The following is a 13829-nucleotide window of genomic DNA, read 5'->3' on the forward strand; positions in this document are numbered from 1 at the left end:
GGCGACGTTGCTGCTCTAAAACTAGGATCTCACTGAGAATCCCATAACAAACAGCTCATCAAAAACAGACCAGGGTCCATTTGTCAGCTTTGCTTCATTATTTGCAGTTTGTACACAGCGGTCATTAGGGATTCATTCGGTTTCCCTAGCAGCAGGCATTAGTCTAGCTTTTCTCTCTTCTCACTCGCTAGCTCTCTTTATTTTTAGGGTCTTATTTACAGTTTGACAGAGTAACAGTATCCCTTGCAAAGTACTCCGGCGGCTTTAATCGGGGGAATAATGGGGCCTGTCTGGAGCTGAATAGAGTTTAGGGGACAGATTGTTCCACACTCACGCGGTGGGGGTAATTTATTTATGTGCGCACATGTCAGCGGGAGAAAGGGACGGACGGATCAATATGCAGCGGGGACACCGACAGAGCTGAATGGCTATGGAGAAGGGAGAATTGAGTCAAATGCCCAACTCCCCCCCCCCCCCCCCGCCTTGTCAACTGACCTCCCTTGGCCATGAACTTGAGGGGAGGCAAAGACCCATTCCCAGGCCCTCTGGGCGTCACGGGGGCCAAGTTCAGGCTAGTCTGTTGGGAGGTAGGCCTCAGGATCCAGATGGGTCTAGCGGCAGTCATCACCCCTCCCCAGCCATTCCCCACATAGCGACGGCATAGGGAGCGTGTCACATAGCAACCGTACAGTAGCAGGAGCGCAGCAGGGGTCTGGGAAGAGAGGCAGAGCCCTAAGAAAAATACAGGATGGGCCCAGACAATGGCGGCCTCTCATATCATAAATTACACGGCAGCTACAGAGCGGCACCCTGCCCCCACTCCCTGGATTCTGGCTGGCACCGAATGCAGGGGGTCCGGGTGCTCGGAACTTGGTGGCATGAATGTTTTCCAAAGAGAAATGCTTCTTTCTTTCCCCTACCCTCTTTTCCCACCAACCAGCCCCCACCTTCCTCGGCATGGGATCCTTTCCCTGTTTTTCTCCTCCCAGCTCCATCAGTGTTCGCATCTCTGTTGCTGCACCCTAGTGAAAGAAGAGGCCTGCTCAAGTGCCTGGGATCTCTCCAGCCACCTAACAGCCACAGGTATCACTTGGAATGGTCATGGTGGACCCTACAAGGTCCTCAGTCAGTATCACGGAGCCCCATTGTGCTAGGTACTGTACAAACAGTAGGGAGAATTAGGCCTGTCCTGGAACCCTCATAATCCAATCATTTAAGACAAACAACGGGAATGGCAAGATGAAGAAGGGGACCATAGTCACAGAGTCTTGCCATGTGCACCTCAATCCATCCAATAGTAGCTTCTGCTCTCTCGCTCACTCTCCCCTCCCCAGTATATGCCCCCTGTATCCTTCCATCCCTAGCATCTACCATTCCATCCCTCAGTCCATGACATCCATCCATAGCATGCATTCTCAACACCTGCCAAATGCAGCATCTATCTTTCATACTTTTAAGGTTCCTGGAATTGGGGCATCTCAACATTGAACAACTGAAGGTGGATAATCGCGTCCCAGGAAGGAAGCTAAACTTTCTTGGTTTTCCCACATTCCCAATGTATAATACATTTTTCCCCCTTCTACTTCTCTCTCTTATTTTGCTCAGTGGGGGGGGTGGGGTGGAAAGAAATGCCTTGAGCAGGAGAAAAGCCTTCTCAGAGAGGTGTTCTGATGTAACCTGGAACCAACCCAACAAAGGTCTTGTAGATTAGGACTTTGAATTCCAGCTAGAAATGAAAAAAGGACCTCGTGCCCCCTTCATTGGCTTCCCAGCTGATATCCCGTCAAATTTAATCTTTGCACCATTGTCAAAGCTCTGCCCCCTCCTTACTGATCCTCCCCAGTCAATCTCTGCTTTGCTCCCCCCCACCTTTGTCCCAGCAATGCTCCCAACCTCATCAGCCCATTAGTCAGATTTCCATACCGTCACCTTCCTGCCTTGTTTTGCACAACCCTGTAAGCATGGTACGACCCCCCCCCCCCCCCGAGCTCATCCACAAGGTCCCCTAGTAGGGTGAGGCAAAATTTTTCCATCAAAACGGTTTATGGAAGGAAAATTGGGTTTTGACAGACAGCATCTGCTTTCCATGGGAAGTTTTGTTGTCAAAAAATCTTTCTGCCGAACACCAGATTTTGGCTGAAAACCAAAAGCTTTTTCTGGTATTGGCTGAAATCTTTTGGTCTTTGAGTTTTTAGCTGAAATCTTGGTGATTTTCAGCTGAAATCTTTCAGCTTTTGAATTTTTGGGATGGAAACTTTTGGGTTTCAAGTATCTGGCTGACAACTCAACAATTTCCATGGAAAATTTTGAAGGATTTTCAATCAGCTCTATCCTCTTCCCCATCCACATTCAAGTCTCTCTTGAAGATCCACATCTATGGATCCCCTGCCCATGGTGAATCAAGTTTACTTGGATCTAAATTGCCTATCATTCCCCTTCCCCCAACTTCCTTCTGCTAGCCCATCCATCCTCTGATTGTGAGCACCTTTGAGCAGAGATGGCTCCTTCTTGAGAGCCTGGAAAGCACCTAGTACGCACTGAGTGCTACTGTAAGTATATAATATTTGCAGGCACAGTGCACACTGGTGCTCAATAAATAACGTTAACAACGGTATAGAAATTCATTGCATGGTCAACATTCAGACTCAGCTAAACACTGGATCCCCTGATGGTAAAACCGCTTTAGTCAGTAACTAAATCGCTGCCCTTCAGTGGTGTTGGGGGGGAAGGGGGTGGGACGACACGACAGCAGTCACAGATGCCATCAATTAGAGTTAAACGTACAACTAAGATCCTTGGGGACATTGGAGCTCCCATGCAAGAGTGGCTGAACCACAGAGTCCAAGCAAAATGGTGCCTCTCCGCACCCAATCTCAAAAGGAGATTTCAGAGGAGCAGCCATGTTAGTCTATATCCACAAAAAGAAACGGAGGACTTGTGGCACCTTAGAGGCTAACAAATTTATTAGAGCATAAGCTTTCGTGAGCTTCAGTATGCATCCGATGAAGTGAGCTGTAGCTCATGAAAGCTGATGCTCTAATAAATTTGTTAGCCTCTAAGGTGCCACAAGTCCTCCTTTTCCAATGGAGATGGAATTCTCCTTTGGCGGTTGCAGGCAGGACAATGGAGTGAGACCCAGAACCTTGGCTCTGCTACTAACCTACCGGGATTGTAAGCTCTTGGGGCAGGAATTGATTCTTACTACATGTCTGAACAGCACCTTGCACAATAGGGCCCTGATCTTGGTTGAAGTCTCAAGATGCTACTGTAATATTTACGGCTAATAATGCTGGAGATCCCTGGGCAGCTCTCAGTGTTCAATGGAGAAGGTTCTACCTTGAGACACGTGTCATGCTCTCTATTCAGGTAGGCATTAGTCATTGCAAGTACTTCTAAGGCGCCCATCAGCATGGTATTTGAGAACCTGCATGTCCCAGAGCTAATGCTCAGCATTTCTCCAGTTTGGACCCTATTTTCTATTCACCACAGATCATCCAATAGGACTCACACCAGCTGAGCTCCCAAAAGTAAAGAGACCAAAGCCCTGGGGCGTTCCCGAAACCCACACTGAAGGAAATGCTGGCTAAAGAGAGGCATCTCACATCACAAACCAACCGTAAGACAAGACTCTGGCCAACTATCACCAAGAGTAAATTCCAGAACCAAAGAACTTCCTGTGAGAATATCTGGTTCTCCTAATTTCCATCCTGAGGACCCACTTACTCTCACTCATCCACCCCTTTCAGACAACCTTGTTAGTACATCAAGAACACCCCAGAAGAAATGCAGGGACTCAGTGGGTTCATACAATGCACAGACATTTCTGCAGAGGTCCCCACTGTTCTCCCCTCCCTCTGCATGGAGCTTTGAAATGAACACTAACACATTGAGTGATCTGAAAAATGACAGCATCACCTAGGGACGGAGCTGGTCTTAATGCTGATCTCAAACCACTACAGCTCCACCGACTGGTGTAAGCTAGAGGAGAATCAGTAGACATGATCGAAAAATGCCAATGACATTTTTTTGCATGGAATTTTGAAAAGAAAAAAATGGTTTTGTTTTTAGCCGTTTCCAGTGTAAAACTTTCAGTTATTCAGAAAGGAAAGGGGGAAAGGGAAAGAAACTGAAACAGGCTTGGTTTGCAAAACCTGTTTTCAAGATTTTTTTTTTTTTTTTAACACAAACCACAAACAACTTTTTGGCCCATTGGTCAACTAAAAACTGGAAAATTTCAACCAAAAAAATGAAACATTTTTCTCTATTGGTCAAAAAGCCTCCCCCCCCGCCCCCGAACATTTTTTGTTAAAAATATTTCCAACAGCTCTAAAAATCAAGCATTGACTTCAGTGGAATTACTCGACTCACACTGGTATCAGTCTGAGGAAAGGGTATATTGCTTTCATTGTTTAAAAGGCACCACTCAAATGCCCTTCTTTCTTTTTATTTTAAATTCAATGTTGTGCCTGCAGTCTGACTTTTCTGGATTTGAACAGGCCCATTTCTGCAGTAAACCACTAGTGAGCATGAGTGAAATACAGACTTGTGGTTAGGGCAGTCAAGCAGGACTTAAGCAACCAAGGTTTAATGTCCTCCTCTGCACAGATTCCTTGGGTGATCTTGAGCAAGTCACTTATGGTTTGTCTACACGTAAAAGTGCCTTAATCCAAACTGGATTAAGTTTTTCTTTCAAGCATTCATTCTGAATTGAGAGTGTTCACACATGGTGATATTCTGGAAGAGCTAGTCTGCTTTTAAATTCACTCCCAATTCTGGAATAACTTGCATGTATAGACAAGACCTTGCACCAGGGCTGACAGATGTTGTAAGGTGCTCTGATATTACAGTAGATGGATAGAGGAGTAAGGGGGCTCTTAATGACAAGCTGAGAGAGCTACCCTCAGACCCACCAAAGCCAGAGGGAAGCCATGACCAAAACATTAACCAGTCTGGGGCACTGTTAAAGGGGGACAAATCTTGGCAGGAAAACAATTACCAATAAGGATGTGTGGTACCTCTAGAGCACCTTTGATCTGCAAGTCTGACAGCGCTTTACAAAGGCGGGCAAGTATCGCTGTGCCCATTTTACAGACAGGGAAGCTGAAGTCACTTCCCCAAGGTCCCAAGACAATTCGGGGTCAGTGCCAGGCCTAGACCTCAGCTCTCCGGATGGCACGAATTGGGCTCTGGTTACACAGCCATGCCGCATCCACTCTGGAGAAGATTTTTGTTGTTGTTGATTTTTAACCCATTCCACCACATTTTGCCACTAAAGTAAAGGGAGGCAGGGGGAAAAGGGGGAGAAGGAGAAACAACAGGCAAAACCCAACACTGAAAGGTTTTCATTTTTGAATTTTGTAAAAACAAGGGGGGGAAATTTGGGGTAAAAAATATTTATTTGAGGGGGGAGGGAGGCAAGGCCATTTTTCAAAAATTGGTTGCAAAATTTCAAACAGCTAGTGCTAGTTCTGGCCATGCGTAATTAACTAGTTTGGCATTATTTCCACCCAAAACACTGGCTCGGCATTTCCCAAAAGTGCTCAGGGCCAGATTTCCAAATGTTCAGCGCCCACAACTGGGACCCAATTTTTCAAAACGGCAGAGCACCCAGCATGCTGAGCTATTTTGCAAATCTCTCCCCTAATGAGAGGTGCTGGGTTCTTTTGGGAAAAGGAAAAAAAAACCCAAAACAAAAACAAAAAAACAAAAAAACAAAAAACAAAAAACCACTCTTGGCCAAACTCAAAGCTAACTAGCAACACAGCTGAGAACGTTACCCAGGTCTCCTGGGTCCTGCTCCTCTGCCATAAGAACAAGATCTATTCCTGGAGCAATGCTTCCCGACTCCCCCAGCCCCAAGGGCAACTAAGTCTTCTGAATCAAGCATCACCGAAATGTTGCCAATTAGCGAGCAGTTGTTATTGTACTGACAGCAAGCCAAAAGGTAAGACGTTTGGAAGAAGCGTTCCCTAGTGGTAAGAGCACAAGACTAACAAGAAGCAGAAGAGCGAAGAGTCTGTTCCACCTCTCTGACTCTGGCCCGCAGATTGTGTCACTTGTGGTACAGATGTGTAGCTTCAGATCCTTTCACACCTCTCTGGAAGGGGATTTACTCAGGAACAGGAGGGAGTGTTTTGGTCCCAACACTGCACTCTCATGCAAACACCGAGCTATGGATTTTGGTAGTTTAAGACTAAACCAGGACAGCCGATGGCACAAAACTAGGTAAAAAAAATCTCCCCTGGTAACGGAACAGCATGTACGTGAGAGATTCTTCCCCTTATCCCCATATGCTGGGATACTGCACCATTCAGTCCTTCACTCACTCCCAGATGGTACACCGGCATGCGTGTAAATGCACACACTGCAACCTCCTATCCCAGACGCTGCCTTTGGCTCCCCAGGCCGAAGGGAAGGCCTGATTTGCTAGCTGCTTGAGGAGAGGAGATCTGAATAACGCCCTGTACAGTACTAGCCACAGAGTACAGTGTACTAAACCCATCTCTCATCCAGAGAGCCACCCAGCACGCAGAATGGATGCCCCGACTTTGGCTGGAACAAGGCCGTGAAAGGAGAGGGGAAGGAAGCACGGGGGGGATAAATCAAGCTAACTGAGCCCTCTGTCCCGCTGTGTTTACATGAAGCCACTTTGTGGAGAAGAAGGATCTGCATTGTTCTATTCATCCTCGTTCACCCTGCAAAACGCCGTGTGCCCTCGACTCTCAGACATCCACGGGAATTGAGTGACCAGGCTGGATCGGGCCCATGGGTTCCTCTCACACAGTCCCCTGGCTCTGACAGTGGCAGGCACCAGGTGCTTCACAGGGAGGTGGAAGAAATTTAGAGCTGCAGTGTGGTCCAGCGGGCAGGCCACTAAACTACTGCTCAGGAGAGCTGGGTTCTACTCTCCATGGCCATGTTCTGAGATCTTAGATGAGACACTTGCCCTCTGTTTCTCTTCCAACGCTTTGCCTGTCTTGTCTATCCAGGTTGTAGGCTCTTTGGGCAGGGACAGTCTAGGTACAATCATGGTCCCATTGTGCAAAAGTCTCTTGTTGATGATGTTTTAGAAAATTAAGCAGGAAGCTATGGAATAACCTGCCTCCCAGTGAGAGGTTGTTTTACTCCCTGAAGAAAGAGGATTTATAATCCCTTCCCAAATGCTGGGGGCTTTTAAAGTCATCCCATTGTGACTCTCTATCATCTGGTTACCCAGATAAACATCTAGTTTTTGATCGTTTGTTTAATCCTGCTACACTCTTGGCCTCAGTTACATCATGTGGCAATGAGTTCTACAGGCTAATTGGGCACTGGGTGAAAAGTCAGCCTTCAGAAGGCATACCTGAGCAGGACTAATATCCATCCTAGGCCTTTCCAATTGGTGTCCAATGGGTATTAGGATGTGGATATCTATGGGAAAATCTCTGCTTTCCTTTATCATAGACATTTGGTTTCTCCAAGTACCTACATAAGGAGAAGATTTTTGATAGAAGAGGGCTCTTTAAATTTGGCAGGCAAAGGCATAAAAAAATCCACTGGCTGGAAACAGAAGCTAAGTAAATTCAGGCTAGAAATAAGGTGCAGACTATTAACATTGATGGTAATTAACCATTGGAACAATTTCTCAGAGGACATGGTAGATCCTCCATCATTTGAAGTCTTTACCTTGGGCTACCTTGGGCATCTTTTCGAAAACACCATGCTCTGGCTAAACACAAGCTCTGAGCCTGATGCAGGAATTACTAGGGGAGAAATTCTCTGCCCTGTGCTATGTAGGCGGTTACACTAGATGGAAGTGGCCCCTTCCGGCCTTTTAAAAGGAAATACGGTCCTCAACTTTCATCTTGATTGACTAACAATCCTTTACCCTTCTAGAACTAAAGCCCCCTGAGATGTTACTATGCTCACCTCACAGATGGGGAAACCGAGGCACAGATCGGCAAAGTGAATTCACACCCAGGGCACAGAATATCTGTGGCAAAGCCAGGAAAAGAATCTTGCCTTCCTGACACTGAGTCCTCTGCATTAAACACAAGGCCATGCTTCCTCTCCAGGTAGTATGAAACCATCTGTGTCTGATGATTTTCTTCTATCCAATACCAAGCAACCTACTGCTCCATTAGCCGAGAGAGCTGGACAGCTCCTCGGCTGATCTAAATTGGCATAGCTCCATTGAAGTCAATGGAGAGGTGCTGATTTACAACATAAGAACGTAAGAATGGCCAGACTGGGTCAGAACAAAGGTCCATCTAGCCCAGTATCTGGTCTTCTGACAGTGACCAGTTCCAGGTGCCCCAGAAGGAATGAACAGGTGATCAAGCTGCCCATTCCCAGCTTCTGGCAAACAGAGGCAAGGACACCATCCCTGCTCATCCTGGCTAATAGCCATTGATGGACCTATCCTCCATGAACCTATCTAGTTCTTTTTTGAACCCTGTTATAGTCTTGGCCTTCACAACATCCTCTGGCAAGGAGTTCCACAGGCTGACTGTGCATTGTATGAAGAAATACTTCCTTTTGTTTGTTTTAAACCTGCTGCCAATTAATTTCATTGGGTGACCCCTAGTTCTTGTGTTAGGAGGAGGAGTAAAGAACACTTATTTACTTTCTCCACACCAGTCATGATTTCATAGACCTCTATCATATCCCCCCTTGGTCATCTCTTTTGAAAGATGAAAAGTCCCAATCTTATTACTCTCTCCTCATACGGGAGCTGTTCTATACCCCTCATAATTTTTGAAACAACTGAGGATGTGGCTCCATATCTATGTGACAGGTCTTCTCTGGTGTCTAAACCTATGCAATGGGAAATCCAGAATTTCCTTCTTAGACTTGTCCTACAGCCAGGCTTATCTCCAGTTGAAAGGGAATAACCTGAGTGAATATTCCTACCCAAATCAAATCATACGCTTCATGTATTTCACCTCTTTCAGCTGGCTGGGTGTCCATGAGCAGATTGCAGATTCCCCAGATTTCTTCAGAATTTGGAATTATTCATTGGTGAATTGCATAGACCAGACAGGACCACGAGGAGCATCTCGCAACCGTCTCATTAACTCCACAGCTTTGCTCTGCCTTACTCAGTCGCCAACATTTTTGATCTTCATTGGTCAAGGGGGTCACAAGGTGTCACTTCCTTTCCCTGAATGGAGGAGCATAAACTGTCAGTCGAGTTAATGGTGTAAATTTTCATGGAAAAGTGAACTAAAAATTCACTTCCTTGCCAGTACTGGAGCATATGAGCTGGAAACTGGATTCCCACAAGCATTTGTACCATTGCATGTGTGTTTGTGGAAAGTGAACACAACTAGGGGCATAAAACAAGATGCAGTCAAGGCCCTGATTCTTATATCAGTTTAAATCTGGTTTATATGCTGCAAGCTAAACTGATATAAACTAGGTCTAAACAGATTTAAGAGAGATTTCCACACACAAAGTTGCACCAATTTAACTACATTAGTTAAAGTGCTGCAAACTCAGGGTGTGAGATCAGGCTTTAGATGTATCTTTTGGAGCAGGGACTGTCTCTCATTATGTGTATGTGTGATGGCTGCTATCTTGGCCAACACACCAGGGTTTGAACTGGGGACCTCCAGAGCTAAACACAAAAGACAACTGTAATAGCTCATAACCTCTGTGGATTGGTACAAAGGGGGATCTATAATACACTCACCAGCAGGTTACATGCCTCCAGCACCGAACATAAATGCCCCACCTGAGATCAGGGCCTTATTAGGTGCTCCCATAATTCTAATAAAATAATAAATAATTGTGAACTGACTCCAAGACATCAATGTCAGAGGTCTTTCATCTTCCCATAAATTAATAAATGAGATGTGGTCACCCTAACAATGAGATATGGTCACCTGTTCACCCCAGTTCTGCCGCAATTCACCGGTGCAACTCATCGCCATGAGATATCATTGAGGTTAAGAGCTTGGCATCTGCAAGCAGGGTGTTTGGGGCAGGGATTGTTCAGTGGCAAACAGCTCAGACTAAGCACAGTCATTCAGTCCACCTCAAAATGGAGATACATGAGAATGTACGCAGACATTTTTTTAAAAATTCCCCTTTCAACTGGGAGAATCTCCAGTTTCGCATTTAATTCGCACATTTCCAGATCTTAGGCTGGTGTATATTGGCAGAGCTCCAAAGATGAGGAGTTGCGCCCCGTGTATCTCTCCATCCCAATAAGATAGGAAAGAGATGACAATTGACAGAGAATTTGAGTGAGATAGACTTGAGGGCTGGAGGGGAACACACACACAGGCTCCTAAGGGTACAATGACAGTCTATTCTCCCCATCGCAAGGGCTAATCCTCTTCGGTTTTAATTGGCATTTGGGCTAAGCTGATTTAAGCCTCTTCACCTTGGCTTGTTTCTTCTTTTTCTTTCCTTTTTTTTTTTTTGGCCCAAACAACACTGCCGCTGCCGAGTCCCCAGCACACTGACATCTTTGTGTGAGAGAGAGAAAAGAGGAAAGACGACGGGAGGGGGGCTGGGGAGGGGAAAAACCAAGCTGAACCAACTCTAAAACAATGAGGAGTTTGTGAATCAAGCGAGGCCGCTGGCACAGAACCTGCTTCAGCTGTGCTTCATTAATAAAAGCACTGTCTGTGGGTCAGATCCAGACTTCAGTCCATTCCCATCTCCCTTTCCCTTCCCACTCCAACCCCTCCCCCCAACCTTTCTCGGAGGTCAAACTTTGAAGAGCCTGTCAGCTGAAGGACAATCCACCATTGTGGGAAGCCTTTCCTCTGTCACCCGCAGATTTAATTTCTTTTGGGATGGAAACACCTGCTCCAGTGTACCCTAGCACCCACAGAGAAAAGTACCCCTGCCTTGAACCATCTTCCAGTCAATCTATTGCTCTCCTGGCTTGCAGATCCATTGCCACACATGCATATCTATCTATTGCGTCACCTGCCATAACACTCGATCAGCACTTGTCCATAGCGATCTATTGCTTTGCATGCTTAACGATCTATAGATCATTCTGTGCTCAGGTGCAGATCTCGAATATCTATGCTGTTCCACGCCTGGTCTAACTCTGAAGTCATTTATATGGCACTTCATCCCTGTCGAATCAGATACCTCTCAGTAGCTCCTCTTGTCCATAGAAACCTTTGCGCCTGATTCTCATTTCTCTACTAAAAGGCCACTCTGGCAATGCAAATAGGGTGACCAGACAGCAAGTGTGAAAAATTGGGGGCGGGGAGGTTATAGGAGCCTATATAAGAAAAAGCCCCAAATATCAGGACTGTCCCTATAAAATCGGGACATCTGGTCACCCTAAATGCAAAGGAGACTTGAAGTGTGAGTTACACGAGCTTTGTGGTCCCTTTATGCTGCCAGTGCTGTGGGGTAAATGAGAATTAAGTTCCTTTATTTCTTCAGAAAGCAAAAAAGTGTGATTATTTCTGTATGCAGCCGCGGCTGTCAGGCACACGGACAATGGACAGACAGGTAGATGCCAACTCTCCCAATTCAAGAGTTATTCTATTCTGAGGTTTTCCTTAAAGATCCTGGAGTCATGTTATTTTGAGAGAATCTCAGCATTTGGGGTTGTTTTTTTTTTAAAAAAAATAAGTTTTGAGCCCATACGGTAGTGGAGAAAAAGCTCGAAAACAAGAAGTGAGCATGGCCTAAAGGTGTAGAAACCAGAAAGCAAAGCAAGCCACCCTCTCCCCCCCCACCACACACACACACACACACTATTTCCAGTACAATCTCTCCTCATTCTTTGAGTGCTGGGGTTTGACAATACTGAAATATTCAGGGGAGGCACAAGGCGGAAAGGGAAAAGAAGTACAAAGTCACACAGCCAGATCCATATCAGAGCCAGGAGGAGAACTCAGTTCTTTTAATGCCCAGTCCAGCATCTGGGCCTCTGGCCTCTTAACTGTTCCTGTACCACTTTTGCAGACAGGAAAGCTTAGACACAGTGAGCCTGATTCTCACCCTCTAGCAGCAGATGGATGGTCGGGTGGTTACAGCAACAGCCTTGGACATGGGAGAGCTGCATTTGATTCCCTGTTCTGGCACAGTCTCCTTCTGTGACCTTGGGCAAATCACTCTGTGCCTCAGTTTCCCCATCTGTACAATGCAAATAATAGCTCTTCCCTATCTTCACCCGCATGGACAATCGTGAGGTGCTCAGCTAGGATGGTGATGGAGGGCCATATGTGTACCTAAGATAACTAAAAGGACCTAAAGTGAGTGTAAATTACAGTTATGTCCACTTCAAAGCCCCTTTATCGGGCCTGGGTATGAAGGAGAATCTGGCACAGAAAGATGGAGTGACTTGTCCAAGATCACCCAGTGAATGAATGGCAGGGGTGGGAACAGAATGCAACAGTCCAGGTACCTAATCCTTGCTGTACCCCTAGACACACTTCTTCCCTCCAACATGATTTTTAGGGAAGCTTGGTTTATTACACTGTGGTCTTGTGCCTGCCCATAAACACACACGAGTTGGAAACTCACCCCCACTATACTATGACTCCACGTCTGTGTTTAAAAAAAAACAAAAAAAAACCTTGCCCCCATTACGGGAGCAGATAGAATGCTTTTCAAATACCTCCACTTACCCAGGGATTCCAAGTGAACTTCTGCAGGGTCTAAAGACCCACGATTCGCCATCCAGAGAGAAGGTTGCATGCGCAGAACTTCACCTTAAAATGTCATCCAGGCTAGGCTCTAAGAGGAAAAAGAAAGGAAACCCTTTGTGTGTTAAACAGCAATAGACTTCATGGCTGGATAATTCACAAGCAAGAGAGAGATTGTTGGGAAGGTCTCTTCGGTTCTCCTCCTGCTTTTTCCAGCAGGAACCGGGACAGGAAGATAGAGGTCAGTTTGTGAATGGCCCTTTCCCCTGCATTACTTCCTTTGTGGTGGTTTCCAGAATTGAGCCCTGGTAGAAAAGATCATGCAGGTTTTCAATGGAAAAGCTCACAAGCAGAGCTGGGTGAAAGAGAGAAAAACCCATCCCCCAGAACAGCCAATTCTGTCGGTCTCCGCAATCATTTGGGATGTGGAAGACCATGGTTTAAATCTCCAATTTGGACCAGCGATTTGATCCCAGTTCTGACTCTCTGATTTTGATCAGAAATTCCATCTTGGACCTGAGAAGCCTTGCCTGACAAAGGCTGTTGCCTGAAATAGGTACATTTCCAGGGAAAACTGGTCTCAGCGAGTTAACATTTTTCAGTGGAAAACAGTTTCACCTGCAAACCCCCAACCAGCTCTACTCATGAGCTCGTTTTGGCTTGAGCTGACACAGTGACTTGGATCTTCATTCATGCTAAGATCTCCCTACACAGCCTGGGCAGCATAAAAAGGCCCTAAAATGGATGTCACTTACAGTCACGTTCACTTTCAGGCCCCTTTGCACTGCCAACATGATGCAGAGACCTTCGTGTAAATGAGGAACAGACCCAAAATATTTCATTTAAGTCACGAGAGAGGGAAAAAAACCTAACAGCCTTCGGCCCATAGGCCTGATTCTCCATTGTAGTTTGTGCAGTCATTTTCAACAGTGCAAAATGCGAATCACACACGACTGACCCGTTTTACGCTCTCTTTGCTTTGGTGTAAACGACTGCACGAAGGGTTTAGTTGCCCGGCTAATGTTATGGAGCCTTGTAGCTCATCTGCAAACAGTTTGTGGCATATCCGTATCAGAGCTGTTTTGATTGGATGTGCAGGCCCAAGAGTTTTGATACTACAGTGAAGTACTACAGGGAAACGTTAAGCTTGATGGAAACAATGCCACGTGACCGGTTTTCTGACTGCATAGGTGTAATGGTTAGAACAGACTTTCAGGTGCA

The 13829-nt window shown here is 46.0% G+C and overlaps 1 long non-coding RNA gene across 1 annotated transcript in view; it reads right to left on the reverse strand.

The window, feature by feature from the left end:
• LOC140902677 (uncharacterized) overlaps positions 1–13829 on the reverse strand; it is a 49578-nt gene that overhangs the window by 11517 nt on the left and 24232 nt on the right. Inside the window, exons 2-3 of the long non-coding RNA XR_012156103.2 lie at positions 12591–12699; positions 8925–9142 (exon numbers count right to left, since the gene is read on the reverse strand). This is a non-coding gene — a long non-coding RNA (uncharacterized LOC140902677). The remainder of the gene's footprint in view (positions 1–8924; positions 9143–12590; positions 12700–13829) is intronic.

Source organism: Lepidochelys kempii, chromosome 24 (assembly GCF_965140285.1).
Source record: "Lepidochelys kempii isolate rLepKem1 chromosome 24, rLepKem1.hap1, whole genome shotgun sequence".
In the NCBI taxonomy this organism is placed as follows: domain Eukaryota; kingdom Metazoa; phylum Chordata; order Testudines; family Cheloniidae; genus Lepidochelys; species Lepidochelys kempii.